Below are 15,098 nucleotides of genomic sequence, written 5' to 3' on the forward strand. Positions count from 1 at the left end.
GAGTACCACTATTGCTTGAGGCAGCAAAAAATATATCGCCGCCTTTGCCCCGGGTGAGGATCGAACTCACGACCTTCAGATTATGAGACTGACGCGCTGCCTACTGCGCTACCGAGGCGGACAGGTAACGCAAGGAGACACGCCCAATCTCATTTCTTCTAGTTGAGACGGCGTTGAGAAAGTGAAATGCCGCGGAAGAATGATAGTGCACAAGATAGAAACACACCTCCTTTCTAGTGTCTAAAAAGTGAGTACCACTATTGCTTGAGGCAGCAAAAAATATATCGCCGCCTTTGCCCCGGGTGAGGATCGAACTCACGACCTTCAGATTATGAGACTGACGCGCAGCCTACTGCGCTACCGAGGCGGACAGGTAACGCAAGGAGACACGCCCAATCTCATTTCTTCTAGTTGAGACGGCGTTGAGAAAGTGAAATGCCGCGGAAGAATGATAGTGCACAAGATAGCAACACACCTCCTTTCTAGTGTCTAAAAAGTGAGTACCACTATTGCTTGAGGCAGCAAAAAATATATCGCCGCCTTTGCCCCGGGTGAGGATCGAACTCACGACCTTCAGATTATGAGACTGACGCGCAGCCTACTGCGCTACCGAGGCGGACAGGTAACGCAAGGAGACACGCCCAATCTCATTTCTTCTAGTTGAGACGGCGTTGAGAAAGTGAAATGCCGCGGAAGAATGATAGTGCACAAGATAGCAACACACCTCCTTTCTAGTGTCTAAAAAGTGAGTACCACTATTGCTTGAGGCAGCAAAAAATATATCGCCGCCTTTGCCCCGGGTGAGGATCGAACTCACGACCTTCAGATTATGAGACTGACGCGCAGCCTACTGCGCTACCGAGGCGGACAGGTAACGCAAGGAGACACGCCCAATCTCATTTCTTCTAGTTGAGACGGCGTTGAGAAAGTGAAATGCCGCGGAAGAATGATAGTGCACAAAATAGCAACACACCTCCTTTCTAGTGTCTAAAAAGTGAGTACCACTATTGCTTGAGGCAGCAAAAAATATATCGCCGCCTTTGCCCCGGGTGAGGATCGAACTCACGACCTTCAGATTATGAGACTGACGCGCTGCCTACTGCGCTACCGAGGCGGACAGGTAACGCAAGGAGACACGCCCAATCTCATTTCTTCTAGTTGAGACGGCGTTGAGAAAGTGAAATGCCGCGGAAGAATGATAGTGCACAAGATAGCAACACACCTCCTTTCTAGTGTCTAAAAAGTGAGTACCACTATTGCTTGAGGCAGCAAAAAATATATCGCCGCCTTTGCCCCGGGTGAGGATCGAACTCACGACCTTCAGATTATGAGACTGACGCGCTGCCTACTGCGCTACCGAGGCGGACAGGTAACGCAAGGAGACACGCCCAATCTCATTTCTTCTAGTTGAGACGGCGTTGAGAAAGTGAAATGCCGCGGAAGAATGATAGTGCACAAGATAGCAACACACCTCCTTTCTAGTGTCTAAAAAGTGAGTACCACTATTGCTTGAGGCAGCAAAAAATATATCGCCGCCTTTGCCCCGGGTGAGGATCGAACTCACGACCTTCAGATTATGAGACTGACGCGCTGCCTACTGCGCTACCGAGGCGGACAGGTAACGCAAGGAGACACGCCCAATCTCATTTCTTCTAGTTGAGACGGCGTTGAGAAAGTGAAATGCCGCGGAAGAATGATAGTGCACAAGATAGCAACACACCTCCTTTCTAGTGTCTAAAAGTGAGTACCACTATTGCTTGAGGCAGCAAAAAATATATCGCCGCCTTTGCCCCGGGTGAGGATCGAACTCACGACCTTCAGATTATGAGACTGACGCGCTGCCTACTGCGCTACCGAGGCGGACAGCTTTTTTTTTTTATTGCCGGTCTTTGGCAATGTACAATGCACACAGTATAGAAACAGACATCACAAAAAAGAACACCTACAGAACATACTGAAAAACATGAACGCCATCAGCCCAACATGAACTGGCGTTGTCAAACTAAAATTCTTTTAAAGCTGTCAGAGGTTCTATCCTCGACAGCCAATCGGGTACAATATCTTGCATTTTCTTAATTTTCATGAAACGAGACATACTTTCTCGAAAATAAATACGAGCAGGCCTAGCATCTGGGTCGCAATGGTACCCAGCCATTCGTGCCCGCCATAAACAGTGGAGGCCATTGAGCATAATTAGGTCGTATGGAACCCCGTCCTCATTCTCAATCGGTAAGTACCTGATCCCATGCGGATTCAACGGAAACTCCTTCTTGATTGTCCGTTTTAGGACGTCCCAGAAGTACACCCCTTCCCAGAAATGCAAAAACACATGATCTACAGTTTCAGGTTGCTTGCAAATCAAGCAGTGTGGGCCCCATGGTACAAGGAAGCCGCGTTCTTCCATGAATGTCTTCACTGACAGTGTTCCTGTGTGTAGCCTAAAAAAGAATGTTTTTGCCCCAGTAGGCACCTCCATTCTTTTCACCCGTTTAAGGACATCCTGTCCTGGTCCTCCATTGTATATCGCTCTGTACAATGGCACTGGAAATATAATATCGCATACATCTTTATATAATGTCTTTCTTTTTACGGCAGATAAATAATCGAAAGAAAAACGCACAGAAAGAAAGCGCACACTGTCGACTACCTCTTTAAGATAGCCGCAAATCGTTCCTGGCATACTATTGGTACTAACAATGAGCGCCGGCAGCGCAGCTCTTAATCTGAGCTGTAATACCGTACGCAGAAAAGGATCACGCACATCTCGAAAAAACAAAAATCTATTGACAAGCTGTCGTACAAAAAGATGCGCCAAGCCCAGGCCACCTTCCTTCACCCGCCTGAACAGATTTGTTCGGCTACATCTTTCCCAGTTAGAGTCCCAGATAAAAACGGCGAACACTCTGTGCAATCTTTGCACATTTACCCTTGAACAAAACAATGTCTGCATGACGTACCACAACTTCGTAATGAAAAACAAATTACATACAGTAGCCCTTGCGAAAATGGACAGGTTGATGCCTTTCCACCTGTCTGCTTTTTCTTTTGTTTCTTTTATTTGGTTCGTCCAGTATTCCTCGCTCTGTTTGTAGCTATCCAAGGGAACACCGAGATACTTGGTAGGTGTTTTCACCCAGCTCACATTCGCAAAGTTGTCCGGGGCCGTGGACCACTCTCCGTGCCACAAACCGAGGGACTTACCCCAGTTCACTTTACTGCCCGTTACATCACAAAACTGTTTCACCACGCGTATTGTTTCCGTTACGCTTTCTCTGTTTGTACAACACACGGCGATATCATCTGCATATGCCAGGAGCTTGACTTCTGTGGCTGCCAAGCTATAACCGCGTATTTGATCGTTCTCGGTTATCGCCAAACACATCGTTTCAATGTAAACTGCAAACAAAAGAGGACTGAGGGGGCAGCCTTGACGCACAGAACGCATGACGTTAATGGGGGCCCCCAATGATTTATTCACAATTAAACGTGTTGTGCAGTTCTGATACGCCAATGCCACTCCCTCAGTGATGATGTAACCTACATTAACGTGATCCAGGATGGCAAACAAAATATTATGAGACACACAGTCAAAAGCTTTCTCTAGGTCAAGCTGGAGCACTGCGACGCCATCGTAAGTGAGGTCACAGCACTCGAGCACGCACCGCATCGTGTGAATATTCGAAAAAATTGACCTCCCTTTGATGCCACACGTTTGGTGGTCTGCGACGATTTCTTTGATGACGCTTTGAAGTCTGGCTGCCAAAACCTTCATGAAAATCTTATAGTCGACATTGGTTAAAGATATCGGCCTATAAGATGTCACGAGCCTAAGTTTCTCCGCTTTGTCACTCTTAGGTATCAAGATGGTATGCGCTTTACCAAAAGAAGGCGGCAAAGCTTTGTTCACATACGCGTCGTTAAACAGGCCTGTTAGCAGGGGCGAAAGTTCTTTCTTGAAGGCTTTATAAAACAAGCGCTCAGACCGTCAGGTCCGGGTGATTTGCCATTGTTCAAATCATTTATTGTTTTTACGGCTTCGTGTTCTCTTATAGTCCCTTCTAATCGGTCCTTCGTGTCGTCACTCAATCGCGGCATGCGACTGAGAAGACCCTTTTGAACTCATCTACATTAGCTTCTTGATATGCAAACAGTGACTGGTAATACTCTAAAAACGCTCGGCCTATGCTCTTATCTTCGACGAGTGTGCCATTCCACGAGATCTTATCGACATGATTACGTCGACCATGAGCTTTTTCAAGTCCTAGTGCCCTTTTGGTGGGCGTCTCTCCCGCTACTAATGCGTTTGCTCTTGCTCGCACAATCGCACCTTGATAGCGTTCTTTGTCCAACTGTTCGATTTTTTCTTTGATGGTTCGCATATCTTGCTTATACGCCCCTGGCTCTTCGCACTCCAGCGCTATCAGCTGATTAAGTATCTTTCGTAAGTCTCGTTCTTTCATTTCCCTCTCAAACTTTAAGCAGCTCGACCTTTCTATTGCTTTCATTTTTACCTTTTGTTTGAACCATTCCCATTTCTCTGCTATGGTTTCAGTACTTTCATCGCATACTTCCATAACGGCCTCACGTATTGCCTCTACAAATGGCTCGTCTTTTAGTAGTAAGGCATTCATTTTCCATAGTTCCCAGTTAAAAGATGATTCCTTCTTCTTCATACCGATGTGACACTTCACCAAGCAGTGATCTGAGAACGACACAGGTGCGACAGAATAACTGTGACACATTGGAATCATGTCTTGTGACATGTACAAGCGGTCTAACCGCGCATGACTACTGCCTTGAAATCGTGTATACATCACCTCCCGCTCCCCCTCCAGACAGTCACATACATCGTCTAGTTCACTATCACTAATCAACTTAGAAAGCATGTGACTGCTTTTATCTCGAATACCGGCATTATTGGATCGATCCCGAGCCCTCAAAGCACAGTTGAAATCCCCCAACAAAATCATGCACTTATCACGGCTAATGTACCGAAAAAGATTCGAAAAAAATACAGCACGCTCTTCTACAACATTTGGCGCATATATGCACATAACTGAATTCGACTCCACCACAAACAAAGTCGCAAACGACCATTCTTCCCGTCTGACATGAAAATACACTTTCAACCACAAGGTCGGGTAACTTCTTAATAAACAGGACGCATCCAGCTAACGTCCCTACCGCGTGGCTCACCACCGCATAATATCTGGTCGTGAAACGCCTCACCATGCTCCCGGTCTCCTCCTCCCCGTCTACCTTGGTCTCCTGGACAGCTAGAACGTCTATGTCTTGGTCAGTGGCCAACCGTAGGACTTGACTCTGCCTACGCCTAGCCGCCAGCCCTCTAACGTTTAGAGTTGCAGTACTGAGTGACGGATTAGGAGCCATGATGAACTAGAGAATGAGGTAGGCCCGGAGCATGGTGCTTACCCCTCACGACCAGCCGTCGGCTAGCCGTCTCCGGGACCGCCCGGTTTCTCGTCGTTGTTTGTCTGCTGGGCTTGGTCCCCAGGCTTTCTGTCGGACGGAACGTTCGGCTTTGGTTTGAAGCTCGATCGCCTCCCAAGAGGCGATTTCGCTGGCGGCCCATCACTGGAGCTGGTTGCCGCGTTGTCCTTGTCCTCGGCCTCATCACGGGGACGCTTGAAGGTGGCTCTGAGACTAGCAGCATGGTCACCGTCGATAGCGGCCTCGCCCTGTTGCATCGCTCCATCGTCGTCGTCTCCTTCGTCTTCATTTGCGCCTTCTTTTGCATGGACAGCTTCCGCGTCGACCCGTGCCGGCGCAGTCACTTGCTCCGTAGTTCCCTTTCCCTTGGCGTCAACGCATTCCGGTACCGACCCAGCACCTGTCGCTGGGTGCCCAAGGTCTACGGCTTCCTTAGCAGCGTCTTCGGTCTCGACCACATCCAATGACGAGTTCTGCTGCCTCTTGACTCGCGGCTGGGCCAGTCGCGGTAGCGTAGGTCTTGACGCATTCGGTGTCAATGTGCCCGTAACGTCGGCACCGGGAGCAGCGTGGCACCTTACACTCCCGCCGCACGTGCCCAGTGCCTTGGCAGCGGAGGCACTGCATCGGCCGACCGGGTACCACCACCAAGGCCAACTCTCCGGCAACACGTATCTGGTGAGGAATATCTTCCACTTTCAGGCCGCTCTTCAGCTTGAGAAGAACAGCCCTCGTGGTGGAACACTTGTCTGCGACACCTTGGACACGCCACTTCTCTCGACTCACCTCTTCTACCTAGCCGAAGGCCGCCAATGCAGTCCGGACGTCTTCCTCGGCCACACCGTGCAGCAGCCAGTGAAGTCTGAGCTTCACCTGCTGATCCTGAGGGTCGACGATCACACATCGCCGCCCCTTCACCTGAAGTTCTTTCAAGGCCAGCAGGCGCTTCGTTGCAGCTGCGTCACTGAGGGTCACCGCCCACACATGATTAACTTGGTAGGCCCCAAGGCACACAATTTCCGGCAGCAGGCTCGTAGGCGTTAGGGACTCCCTAAAATCTTCGACCTTGTAAGGCCTCGCTCGTACATCACCATGCAGAAACACGGTGTTATTCACTATTCGTCCTTTTGGCAGTTGAGGCAAAATAAACTGGTATTCCGTTTCTTCGTCGTTGCTGTACCTGTTTCCGCGGCCAAAACTAGCCGCTGTCGCTGCCCTTGAAGAGGCCATGATCCCACGAACCGTCACGCTCGGTGGCCGGAAGCAGAATGCCGAGGCGGACAGCTAACACAAGGAGACACGCCCAATCTCATTTCTTCTAGTTGATACGGCGTTGAGAAAGTCAAATGCCGCGGAAGAATGATAGTGCACAAGATAGCAACACACGTCCATTCTAGTGTCTAAAAAGTGAGTACCACTATTGCTTGAGGCAGCAAAAAATATATCGCCGCCTTTGCCCCGGGTGAGGATCGAACTCACGACCTTCAGATTATGAGACTGACGCGCTGCCTACTGCGCTACCGAGGGGGACAGGTAACACAAGGAGACACGCCCAATCTCATTTCTTCTTGTTGAGACGGCGTTGAGAAAGTGAAATGCCGCGGAACAATGATACTGCACGAGATAGCAACACACGTACATTCTAGTGTCTAAAAAGTGAGTACCACTATTGCTTCAGGCAGCAAAAAATATATCGCCGCCATTGCCCCGGGTGAGGATCGAACTCACGACCTTCAGATTATGAGACTGACGCGCTGCCTACTGTGCTACCGAGGCTTTTTTTAGCACTTTTTTTTTCTTTATTTCCGTTTTCAACAACATACAGTAATACAAATGAGAAATATTTCAAAAGGTAAAATACAACAGCTAGTCTTGAGCATGATGCAATTTTAAAAAGGCTTTAGTGACGCGAATTCATACAATTGCGTCACCCATTGAGGAGCGTTGACCGCAAAGTTCAGTACATCTCTTGTATAGATAACGCTTTCCATGAAATATTGTCGCGCTGGTCGTGCATCAATGTCAGCATATCTATCTGCCATCCGTGTTTTCCAAAGTGCATGCATACAAAGCAACATAACCATATCACTAGGAACGCCCCCTGTTTCGTCATAAGGCAAGAATCGTATGCCAAATGGTGACAGTACTAAATCTTTTTTAATTGTGCGCTGAAGAATGTCCCACAAAAATCGTGCATCGTGGCAATCCAGAAATATATGGTCCATAGTTTCCCGTTTCTGGCATATTCTACAGTTTATTGTCCAGGGAACAAAAATACCCTTGCTTTGAAGCCATGGCTTCACAGGGAGCGTTTCTGTGTGCAATTGAAAGAAAAATGTTTTCGCAGAGCTTCGTACAGGCATTCGCTTAACTCTTTTCAACACGTTTCCTTCATTACCCAAATAATAGTTTGCCCTATATAAAGGTGTCGGAAGAAAAACATCCACTAAATCTTTATACAACTTTTTCTTTCCTACAATGCAAAGGTATTCAAGAGAAAAATGCGCGCGAACAATGCGATAAGCAGCCACTACCTCGCGTAGGAAACATGGTAGTGCACCATGTGTTGCAGCGCTGGTTGACACAACATAATCCGCAAGATGGTTCCGCAGGCGTACTTGTATTACAGTTCTCAAAAATGTATCACTCTGATCACGCAAAAAGATAAATCTTGAAACTACTTGTTTCAATAACAAATGTGACAGCCCTAGTCCGCCGTTCCGCACTGCATGAAACAGATTGCATCGGCTTGTGCGCTCCCAACTGGAGCCCCAAATAAAAACTGCAAACACTCGGTGGAGTTTCTGTATTTTCATTCTTGTCATACTCAATACCTGCAATAGATAGAATATTTTGGCCACTAGAAATGTATTGCACACATTTGCTCTTGTAAATACTGAGAATTTGTGACCGCCCCATTTCTGAGTCTGGTCTCTTACTCTATCAGCTTCCTCAAGCCAATAACCAGTCGTTGAATTATGGTGTTGCAGTGGCACTCCAAGGTATACGTTTGGCGAATTCGACCATTGCATATTGCAGTACACCTCTGGTGTGATTGGCCAGTTTCCATACCAAATGCCGAGACTCTTTGTCCAGTTGACAGCACTTCCTGTGGCTTCACAAAAGGCTGTAGTCTCTTTCACTACTATTTCAACACTTTTTATGTCTGAACAAAACACAGCAATATCGTCGGCATATGCCAACACTTTGACTTCATTATTACAGTATCGGAAGCCTTGAATAGTGGGGTTCTGAAGAATCTTTAAACAGAAAGGTTCTACATACAGAGCAAATAACAATGACGAGACTGGACATCCTTGGCGCAGACTAGAGGTAACTGTTATACTTTCACTAAGTTGCTTATTTATTACTAGTTTAGTGGTACAGCCTTCATAAGCCATTCGCACACCATCTAGAATGACAGAACCTACATTGGTGTGTTCCAGTATTAATAGTAACATTTCGTGTGTAACCTTATCAAACGCCTTTTCAAGGTCTAACTGTAGCATGGCAACCCGACCTTCTTCGGCATCACATGATTCAAGTATGCTTCTGGCAACGTGGATATTAGTGTATATCGTTCTTCCTTGGATTCCACAGGTCTGGTGAGGTCCAATTAGTATTTAATTACTTTTTGAAGTCGCTTAGCAAGCACTTTCATGTGAACTTTATAATCAACATTTGTGAGGCTTATTGGTCTGTAAGCCTCTACAGAGCGTAACTTCACAGGATCATTGGTCTTTGGAATTAGTGCCATATGTGTCATCCTAAATGATGGGGGCATCCTTTTCATTCGTAACACTCATTTATAACTTGATGCAATACTTCTGCCATTTCTGCTTTAAAGCATTTATAGAAAGCTGCCCCTAGCCCATCTGGTCCAGGTGATTTACCAAGACTTAACTCATCAATTGCTTTTTCAACTTCTTTCACGGTAATTGGTCTTTCTAACTCCTCACATAGTTCTTTTTCTAATTTAGGCATTAGTGGCAGGAAGTTATTTTTAAACAGCTCGGTGTTTTCTTTCTTATGATTTAGTAAGTTACGGAAGCGTTCAACGAAGGCCATTTCAATGATATTACTATCTGTGGTAACACGGTTGTGATAACAAATTTCGTTTATTTCTTTTTTTACTGCATGCCGCTTTTCATCGCCTAGCGCTCGTTTGGTGGGCGTTTCCCCGCACCAAAACCGCTCTGCGCGTGCCCTGACTACTGCGCCTCGATATCTTTCAATGTCAACTGCTTCTAGCTTACTTTTAATTTCTTTTATTTGCTTTGCAAACAAACCCGGCTTGTAGTTTTCCGTTGCAATCATAAATTCTAGCGTGGTATAAAGTTCCTTTTCTTTCTCTTTTTCTTTTCTGTGTAGCACACATGCTCGGTCAATCGCAGCAAGTTTTATCTCTGATTTAAAGATTTCCCATGAAGCTGAAATGCTACCTGACTCATCACACAACAAGTTATGTATCTTTTCTTTAGTTTTTCAAGAAAAGGTTGATCTTGTAATAATTTATCGTTGAACTTCCAAGTAAACCAATTAAATTTGGAAGCTTTTTCTTTTGTGCCCACAGTAACTGTTACTAAACAGTGATCACTGAAACTAACACATTTGACGTGATAGTCAACACATTCAGGCAAAAAAAGAGCAGGCACATAAATACGGTCTAACCTGGCATGGCAATCACCTTGGAAGTGGGTGTACGCCGTGCCGTTTCCAGAGACTAGTACGCTTCCTACATCTTCTAGTTCATGTTTATTTACAACTTCTGTCAAATACATCGCACTTTTGTCTCTCGCCAGTAACTTTTTACTTCTATCCTCTGGTCTTTGCACACAATTAAAGTCGCCAAACAGGATGACATTTCGGTCACACTTTACATACGATTCTATAGTTCCAAAAAAATCACGTCTTTCTTGGGGTGTATTAGGCGCGTAAACGCATAGGGCCCGCCATAACATACCACAAAATCCAAAATCCAACACAACAAACCGGCCACTCTGGCATGCTATAACTGCTTCTTCAACAATATCTATAGAATTCCGATATAATATCAAGCAGCCTCCAGACGTACCCACAGCATGCGACACGCAAATATTAAATCTAGCTCTGAAAGTTTCCACCATTCGATCTGTTTGCTCTTCGGTCTCGATTTTTGTTTCTTGTACGGCGATCAGATCCAGATCATTTTCTAAGAGGAAGACGACTTAGCTGGTATTGTTTCCTGCGGGCTGACAAGCCACGCACATTTAAGGTCGCTATGCGTAAAGGAAATTTTAGTTTGTTAGCCATATTAAATAGGTTTTACAATACTTGTAGTACTCACATCGCCGTTCAACAGGATGGTAGGCTCCGACATTGTTTTGTTGCTGGTGGGTTTAGAGCCATCTTGTCACATAAAGAGGCCCGATCAGTGATCGGACTGTTCGAGTTCTCACTACACAAACAGTTCCCTCGCTAAGGCGGGAGGGGGGGGGGGGGGGGGCTCTGTGGGCGTCGGTCTCCGGTCGGGTGGTACATTGGGCTTGAAATGCGTGATGCTGCGACGAGCAGTGCCCGTCTTCGTAGGTGGTTCCCCTGTGCTCGTCTGGCCGTTGTTCTGTCTGTTGTCTTGGGTTTCATCACGGGTACGCTTCGCTGCAGCGCTGGTAACTGTTTCCATTGCGACCTCGGGAGCTTCCGTCACTCCAATTATATCTTTTGAAGGCATAGTCGTATTAGCAACTTCATGTTGACTAGCGGGCTCTTTGTCTGTGTTAGTTGCCGCGGCTACGGGGCCTTCGTCTTCGTTGGTGTCCTTCGTGTTCGTATCTTTCTTTCCGGGTGGCTTTGTCTCAACAGTTGTCACAGCGGAGTCTTCATGCTCATCTTCCCGTGTAGCTTCCTTGGCGTCATTCAGGTCCATAATATGTTCCGACGTATCATAACTTCGTGGTGGTCCTGCTACTGATGCATAAGATCGCACGCACATGGTCTCATCGTGGCCATAGCGGCGACAATGGCCACAGCGTGGGACACGACAGTCTCGTCGCATGTGTCCGATGCCGTGACACCGGAGGCAGAGCGGTGCTCTGCCCGGAACAGAGACAAGCGCCAGGCCTTCCGCAACTCGCAGTTGATGCGGCAAGTCATCCGCACTCACGCCCACCTTCAGTTGTAAGGTCACTGACCTCGTTGTAGTATTCTTCTCGTTACAGCCTTGAACACCCCACTTATCTCTGGTGACTTCCAGGACTTTGCCGAATGGAGCCAATGCAGTGCGCACGTCTTCATCGGGAACGCCATGCAAAAGCCAGTACAGCTTTATCCTTAGCGCCTGGTTGCACGGATCGACTACAACGCAGCGTCGGTCTTTCACAGTGAAGTTTCCAGCTGCCAGCATCTTTTTCTTTGCTTCGTTGTCACAGAACGTCACCGCCCAGACATGATTCATTTGATAAGCACCTAGTGCGACCACTTCCGGCAGTAGCGAAAGTTGCTCGAGTGCATCTCTAAAATGTTCGACCCTATATGGCCTGGCTTTCAAATTGGCGTGTAAAAAGACAGTGTCCTTCACAGTCGTACCTGAGGGCAAAGTCGGCAAAACAATTTGGTAGTCCTGGCTGAACATCTCGGTTTACCTGTTACCGCCGCCTCGGGGGGCGGCTATACCTGCTCCTTGGGAGCTCATGAGACGCACGTCCGCACGCTACGGTGGCCGGAAGTCTCTGCGCTACCGAGGCGGACAATACACACCGAGGAGACACGCCCACTTTCATTTCTGCTAGTTGAGACGGCGTTGAGAAAGTGAAATGTCGCGAAATAATGATACTGCACAAGATTGCAACCCGCTTGTTTTCTAGTGCCTGAAAAATGAGTAGCACTATTGCTAAAGGCAGCAAAAAATACATCTCCGCCTTTGCCCCGGGTGAGGATCGAACTCACGACCTTCAGATTATGAGACTGACGCGCTGCCTACTGCGCTACCGAGGCTTTTTTTTTTTCCTTTATTGCCTGCGTTGACACTAGCAAAAAAATACAAATGCATATATACAGTGCACCGACATCAGATCAGGCGGGATTGTCTTATTAAAATTTCTTGAGGCACACCAGCTCATCAAGAATGCTAACCCAGTCTGCGGGTTCACTCTGTGCACGATACACTTCTCGTATAAAAGAAACACTTTCAATGAAGTTCTCTCTCGTAGAGCGTACATTGGCGTCAGCATGACGAACAGCCATTCTCGTCTTCCACAAACTGTGGAGGCCCAGGACCATGAACATATCAAAAGGTATTCCTTGATCACTTTCAACTGGCAGGAATCGAATTCCATACGGGGTTATGGGGAGTTCTTTTTTGAGAGTGCGCTGCAAGACATCCCAATGAAATACTGCGTCCCTACAATCAATGAAGGCATGTTCAATTGTTTCGGGCTTTCTACACAGCAAGCAGTTTGTTGTCCACGGTACGAATATTCCTTTCTGTTCAAGACATATTTTAACGGGGAGGGTGTTTGTGTGTAGCTGGAAAAAAAAAGTTTTCGCAGCAGGTCTTACAGGCATCCTTTTGACTCGTTACAGCACATCTTTTCCTGGGCCTCCACAGTGAACCATCCTATACAGTGGGGTAGGTAGCATGCTGTCAACCAAATCGACGTACAGTTTTTTCTTTCTCACTGAGCACAAATACTCCAACGAAAACCGTGCACAGAGTATTCGAAAAGACGCAACTACTTCACGATAATAACCAGTCGCTCTTCTACTGATAACACTGGATGTAGTTAAAACAAATTCCGGCAGTTCTGTTGCCATTCGCGCCTGAATGACAGTGCGGAGAAAAGCATTTCTTTCATCGCGCATGAAAAAGAACCGCGATACAATCTGTCTAATGAACAAGTCTGAGAGCCCAAGGCCTCCACTGCGAACACTGCGAAAAAGGTTTGTACGGCTGGTTCGCTCCCAAGTGGAGTTCCATATAAAGGTGGCAAAAACTCGGTGCACTTTTTGAACATTGACGCGAGACATGAACATTACTTGCAGTATATACCAGACTTTGGCAATCAAAAAAACATTGCAAGCTGAGGCACGCACAAACACTGATAATCCCCGGCCTTGCCATCCCTTTATCTTTTCTTTCATCAATTCTATTTGTCCGCTCCATAACTGCGTCGAGTCCTGATAGTGCTCAAGGGGCACACCTAGATAGGGTGCTGGCACAGTAGTCCATTGCATTCCGGCGAAATTAGTGGGCATCGCGTCCCACTTTCCATGCCATATGCCAACACTTTTTTCGAAGTTTATCTGGGCACCCGTGTTCTTACAGAAAGATCTTGCCAGGCGGACAGCCTCGATCACGCTTTCCTTGTCTTCACAAAAGACGGCGACGTCATCTGCATAGGCTAGCATTTTAACTTCAGCGGCCTGCAGCCTAAAACCACGTATGTTTACATCATGGATGACTGCCATACAAAAAGGTTCGAGGTATTCGGCAAAAAGCAATGGAGACAAAGGACAGCCTTGTCGTACAGACGAGAGGACTGGCACCTTCGAACTAAGGCATTTATTAATTACAATCTGCGTTGAACACTCTTCATAAGCCATTTTAACGCCCTCTAAAATGATGTTCCCAACATTGCAGTGCTTCAATATAGAGAAAAGCACCTCATGTGACACCCGGTCGAAGGCCTTCGCAAGGTCGAGTTGCAACATCGCCACCCGACCCCCAATGTCATCACAACATTCTAGCACATTCCTTGCAATGTGGGTGTTGGTGAAAATTGTGCGGCCTTTAATGCCACACGTCTGGTGTGGCCCTACAAGCTCCTTAATCACGCTTTGGAATCGTCCAGCCAGTACTTTCATAAAGATTTTGTAATCTGTGTTGGTCAGACTTATCGGTCTGTATGAACCTACTAAAAGAAGCTTTTCCCGGTCATCGGTTTTAGGAATCAACACTACGTGTGACATGCGAAATGAGGGTGGCACTTTTTTAAATTCATACGCTTCTGAGAGTAGTCTGTGCAAGATACAGGAAAACTCGTGACTGAATGATTTGTAAAACTTGGCACCTAGGCCATCTGGCCCTGGCGACTTTCCTGACGGCAACTCATCTATCGCCCTTTCAATCTCGGGTACACTTATTGGCGTTTCAAGGCTTTCTCTAACACCGTCTTCCAACCTTGGCATTTCGCTCATGAATTCGCTGTCGAAGGCTAGTCCAGAGCGTGTCCCATTGCCGAACAATTCCCGAAAATGCTCAACGAAGGCTCTCTCGATTAAGGCAGCTTCTGACGTCACCTCGTTTTGAAAATGTATCTGCTTAATCTCGTTTCTTGACGCATGCCGCTTTTCATCGCTCATTGCCCGTTTGTTTGGCATCTCACCCATCCATAACCGTTCGCTCCGAGCACGTATAACTGCAGCTTTGTATCGCTCTGCGTCAATAACTTCCAGCTCATGTCTTACTTTCTTTACATTTTCCGCAACCTGATCATGAACCGTATTTTGTACGCTCAAAAGAAATTCTAGCTGTCTTTGCAGCTCTCTTTGTTTCTGCAGTTCTTCATGCTGGCGGCTGCTTCCTCTTTCGATCGCAATGAACTTAACTTGGACCTTAAATTCTTCCCATGCAGCCATAAAATTGTCATGCTTGTTTGTCATCAAGTCTA

General features: G+C 46.8%; 11 non-coding genes across 11 annotated transcripts; all 11 read right to left on the bottom strand.

The window, feature by feature from the left end:
* Nucleotides 1-45: 45 nt before the first annotated feature.
* On the bottom strand, nt 46-118 carry Trnam-cau (transfer RNA methionine (anticodon CAU)). The gene has a single exon. It is a non-coding gene; the product is annotated as a tRNA-Met (tRNA).
* A 176-nt stretch (nt 119-294) lies between these two features.
* On the bottom strand, nt 295-367 carry Trnam-cau (transfer RNA methionine (anticodon CAU)). The gene has a single exon. It is a non-coding gene; the product is annotated as a tRNA-Met (tRNA).
* A 176-nt stretch (nt 368-543) lies between these two features.
* Nucleotides 544-616, bottom strand: Trnam-cau (transfer RNA methionine (anticodon CAU)). Its single transcript has one exon. It is a non-coding gene; the product is annotated as a tRNA-Met (tRNA).
* Nucleotides 617-792: 176 nt separating this feature from the next.
* Trnam-cau (transfer RNA methionine (anticodon CAU)) lies at nt 793-865 on the bottom strand. The gene has a single exon. It is a non-coding gene; the product is annotated as a tRNA-Met (tRNA).
* Nucleotides 866-1,041: 176 nt separating this feature from the next.
* Nucleotides 1,042-1,114, bottom strand: Trnam-cau (transfer RNA methionine (anticodon CAU)). The gene has a single exon. It is a non-coding gene; the product is annotated as a tRNA-Met (tRNA).
* Nucleotides 1,115-1,290: 176 nt separating this feature from the next.
* Trnam-cau (transfer RNA methionine (anticodon CAU)) lies at nt 1,291-1,363 on the bottom strand. Its single transcript has one exon. It is a non-coding gene; the product is annotated as a tRNA-Met (tRNA).
* A 176-nt stretch (nt 1,364-1,539) lies between these two features.
* On the bottom strand, nt 1,540-1,612 carry Trnam-cau (transfer RNA methionine (anticodon CAU)). Its single transcript has one exon. It is a non-coding gene; the product is annotated as a tRNA-Met (tRNA).
* Nucleotides 1,613-1,787: 175 nt separating this feature from the next.
* Trnam-cau (transfer RNA methionine (anticodon CAU)) lies at nt 1,788-1,860 on the bottom strand. Its single transcript has one exon. It is a non-coding gene; the product is annotated as a tRNA-Met (tRNA).
* A 5,045-nt stretch (nt 1,861-6,905) lies between these two features.
* On the bottom strand, nt 6,906-6,978 carry Trnam-cau (transfer RNA methionine (anticodon CAU)). The gene has a single exon. It is a non-coding gene; the product is annotated as a tRNA-Met (tRNA).
* Nucleotides 6,979-7,154: 176 nt separating this feature from the next.
* Nucleotides 7,155-7,227, bottom strand: Trnam-cau (transfer RNA methionine (anticodon CAU)). Its single transcript has one exon. It is a non-coding gene; the product is annotated as a tRNA-Met (tRNA).
* Nucleotides 7,228-12,350: 5,123 nt separating this feature from the next.
* Nucleotides 12,351-12,423, bottom strand: Trnam-cau (transfer RNA methionine (anticodon CAU)). The gene has a single exon. It is a non-coding gene; the product is annotated as a tRNA-Met (tRNA).
* Between the last annotated feature and the right edge of the window lie 2,675 nt (nt 12,424-15,098).

Source organism: Dermacentor silvarum, chromosome 3 (genome assembly GCF_013339745.2).
Source record: "Dermacentor silvarum isolate Dsil-2018 chromosome 3, BIME_Dsil_1.4, whole genome shotgun sequence".
Classification (NCBI taxonomy): Eukaryota; Metazoa; Arthropoda; class Arachnida; order Ixodida; family Ixodidae; genus Dermacentor; species Dermacentor silvarum.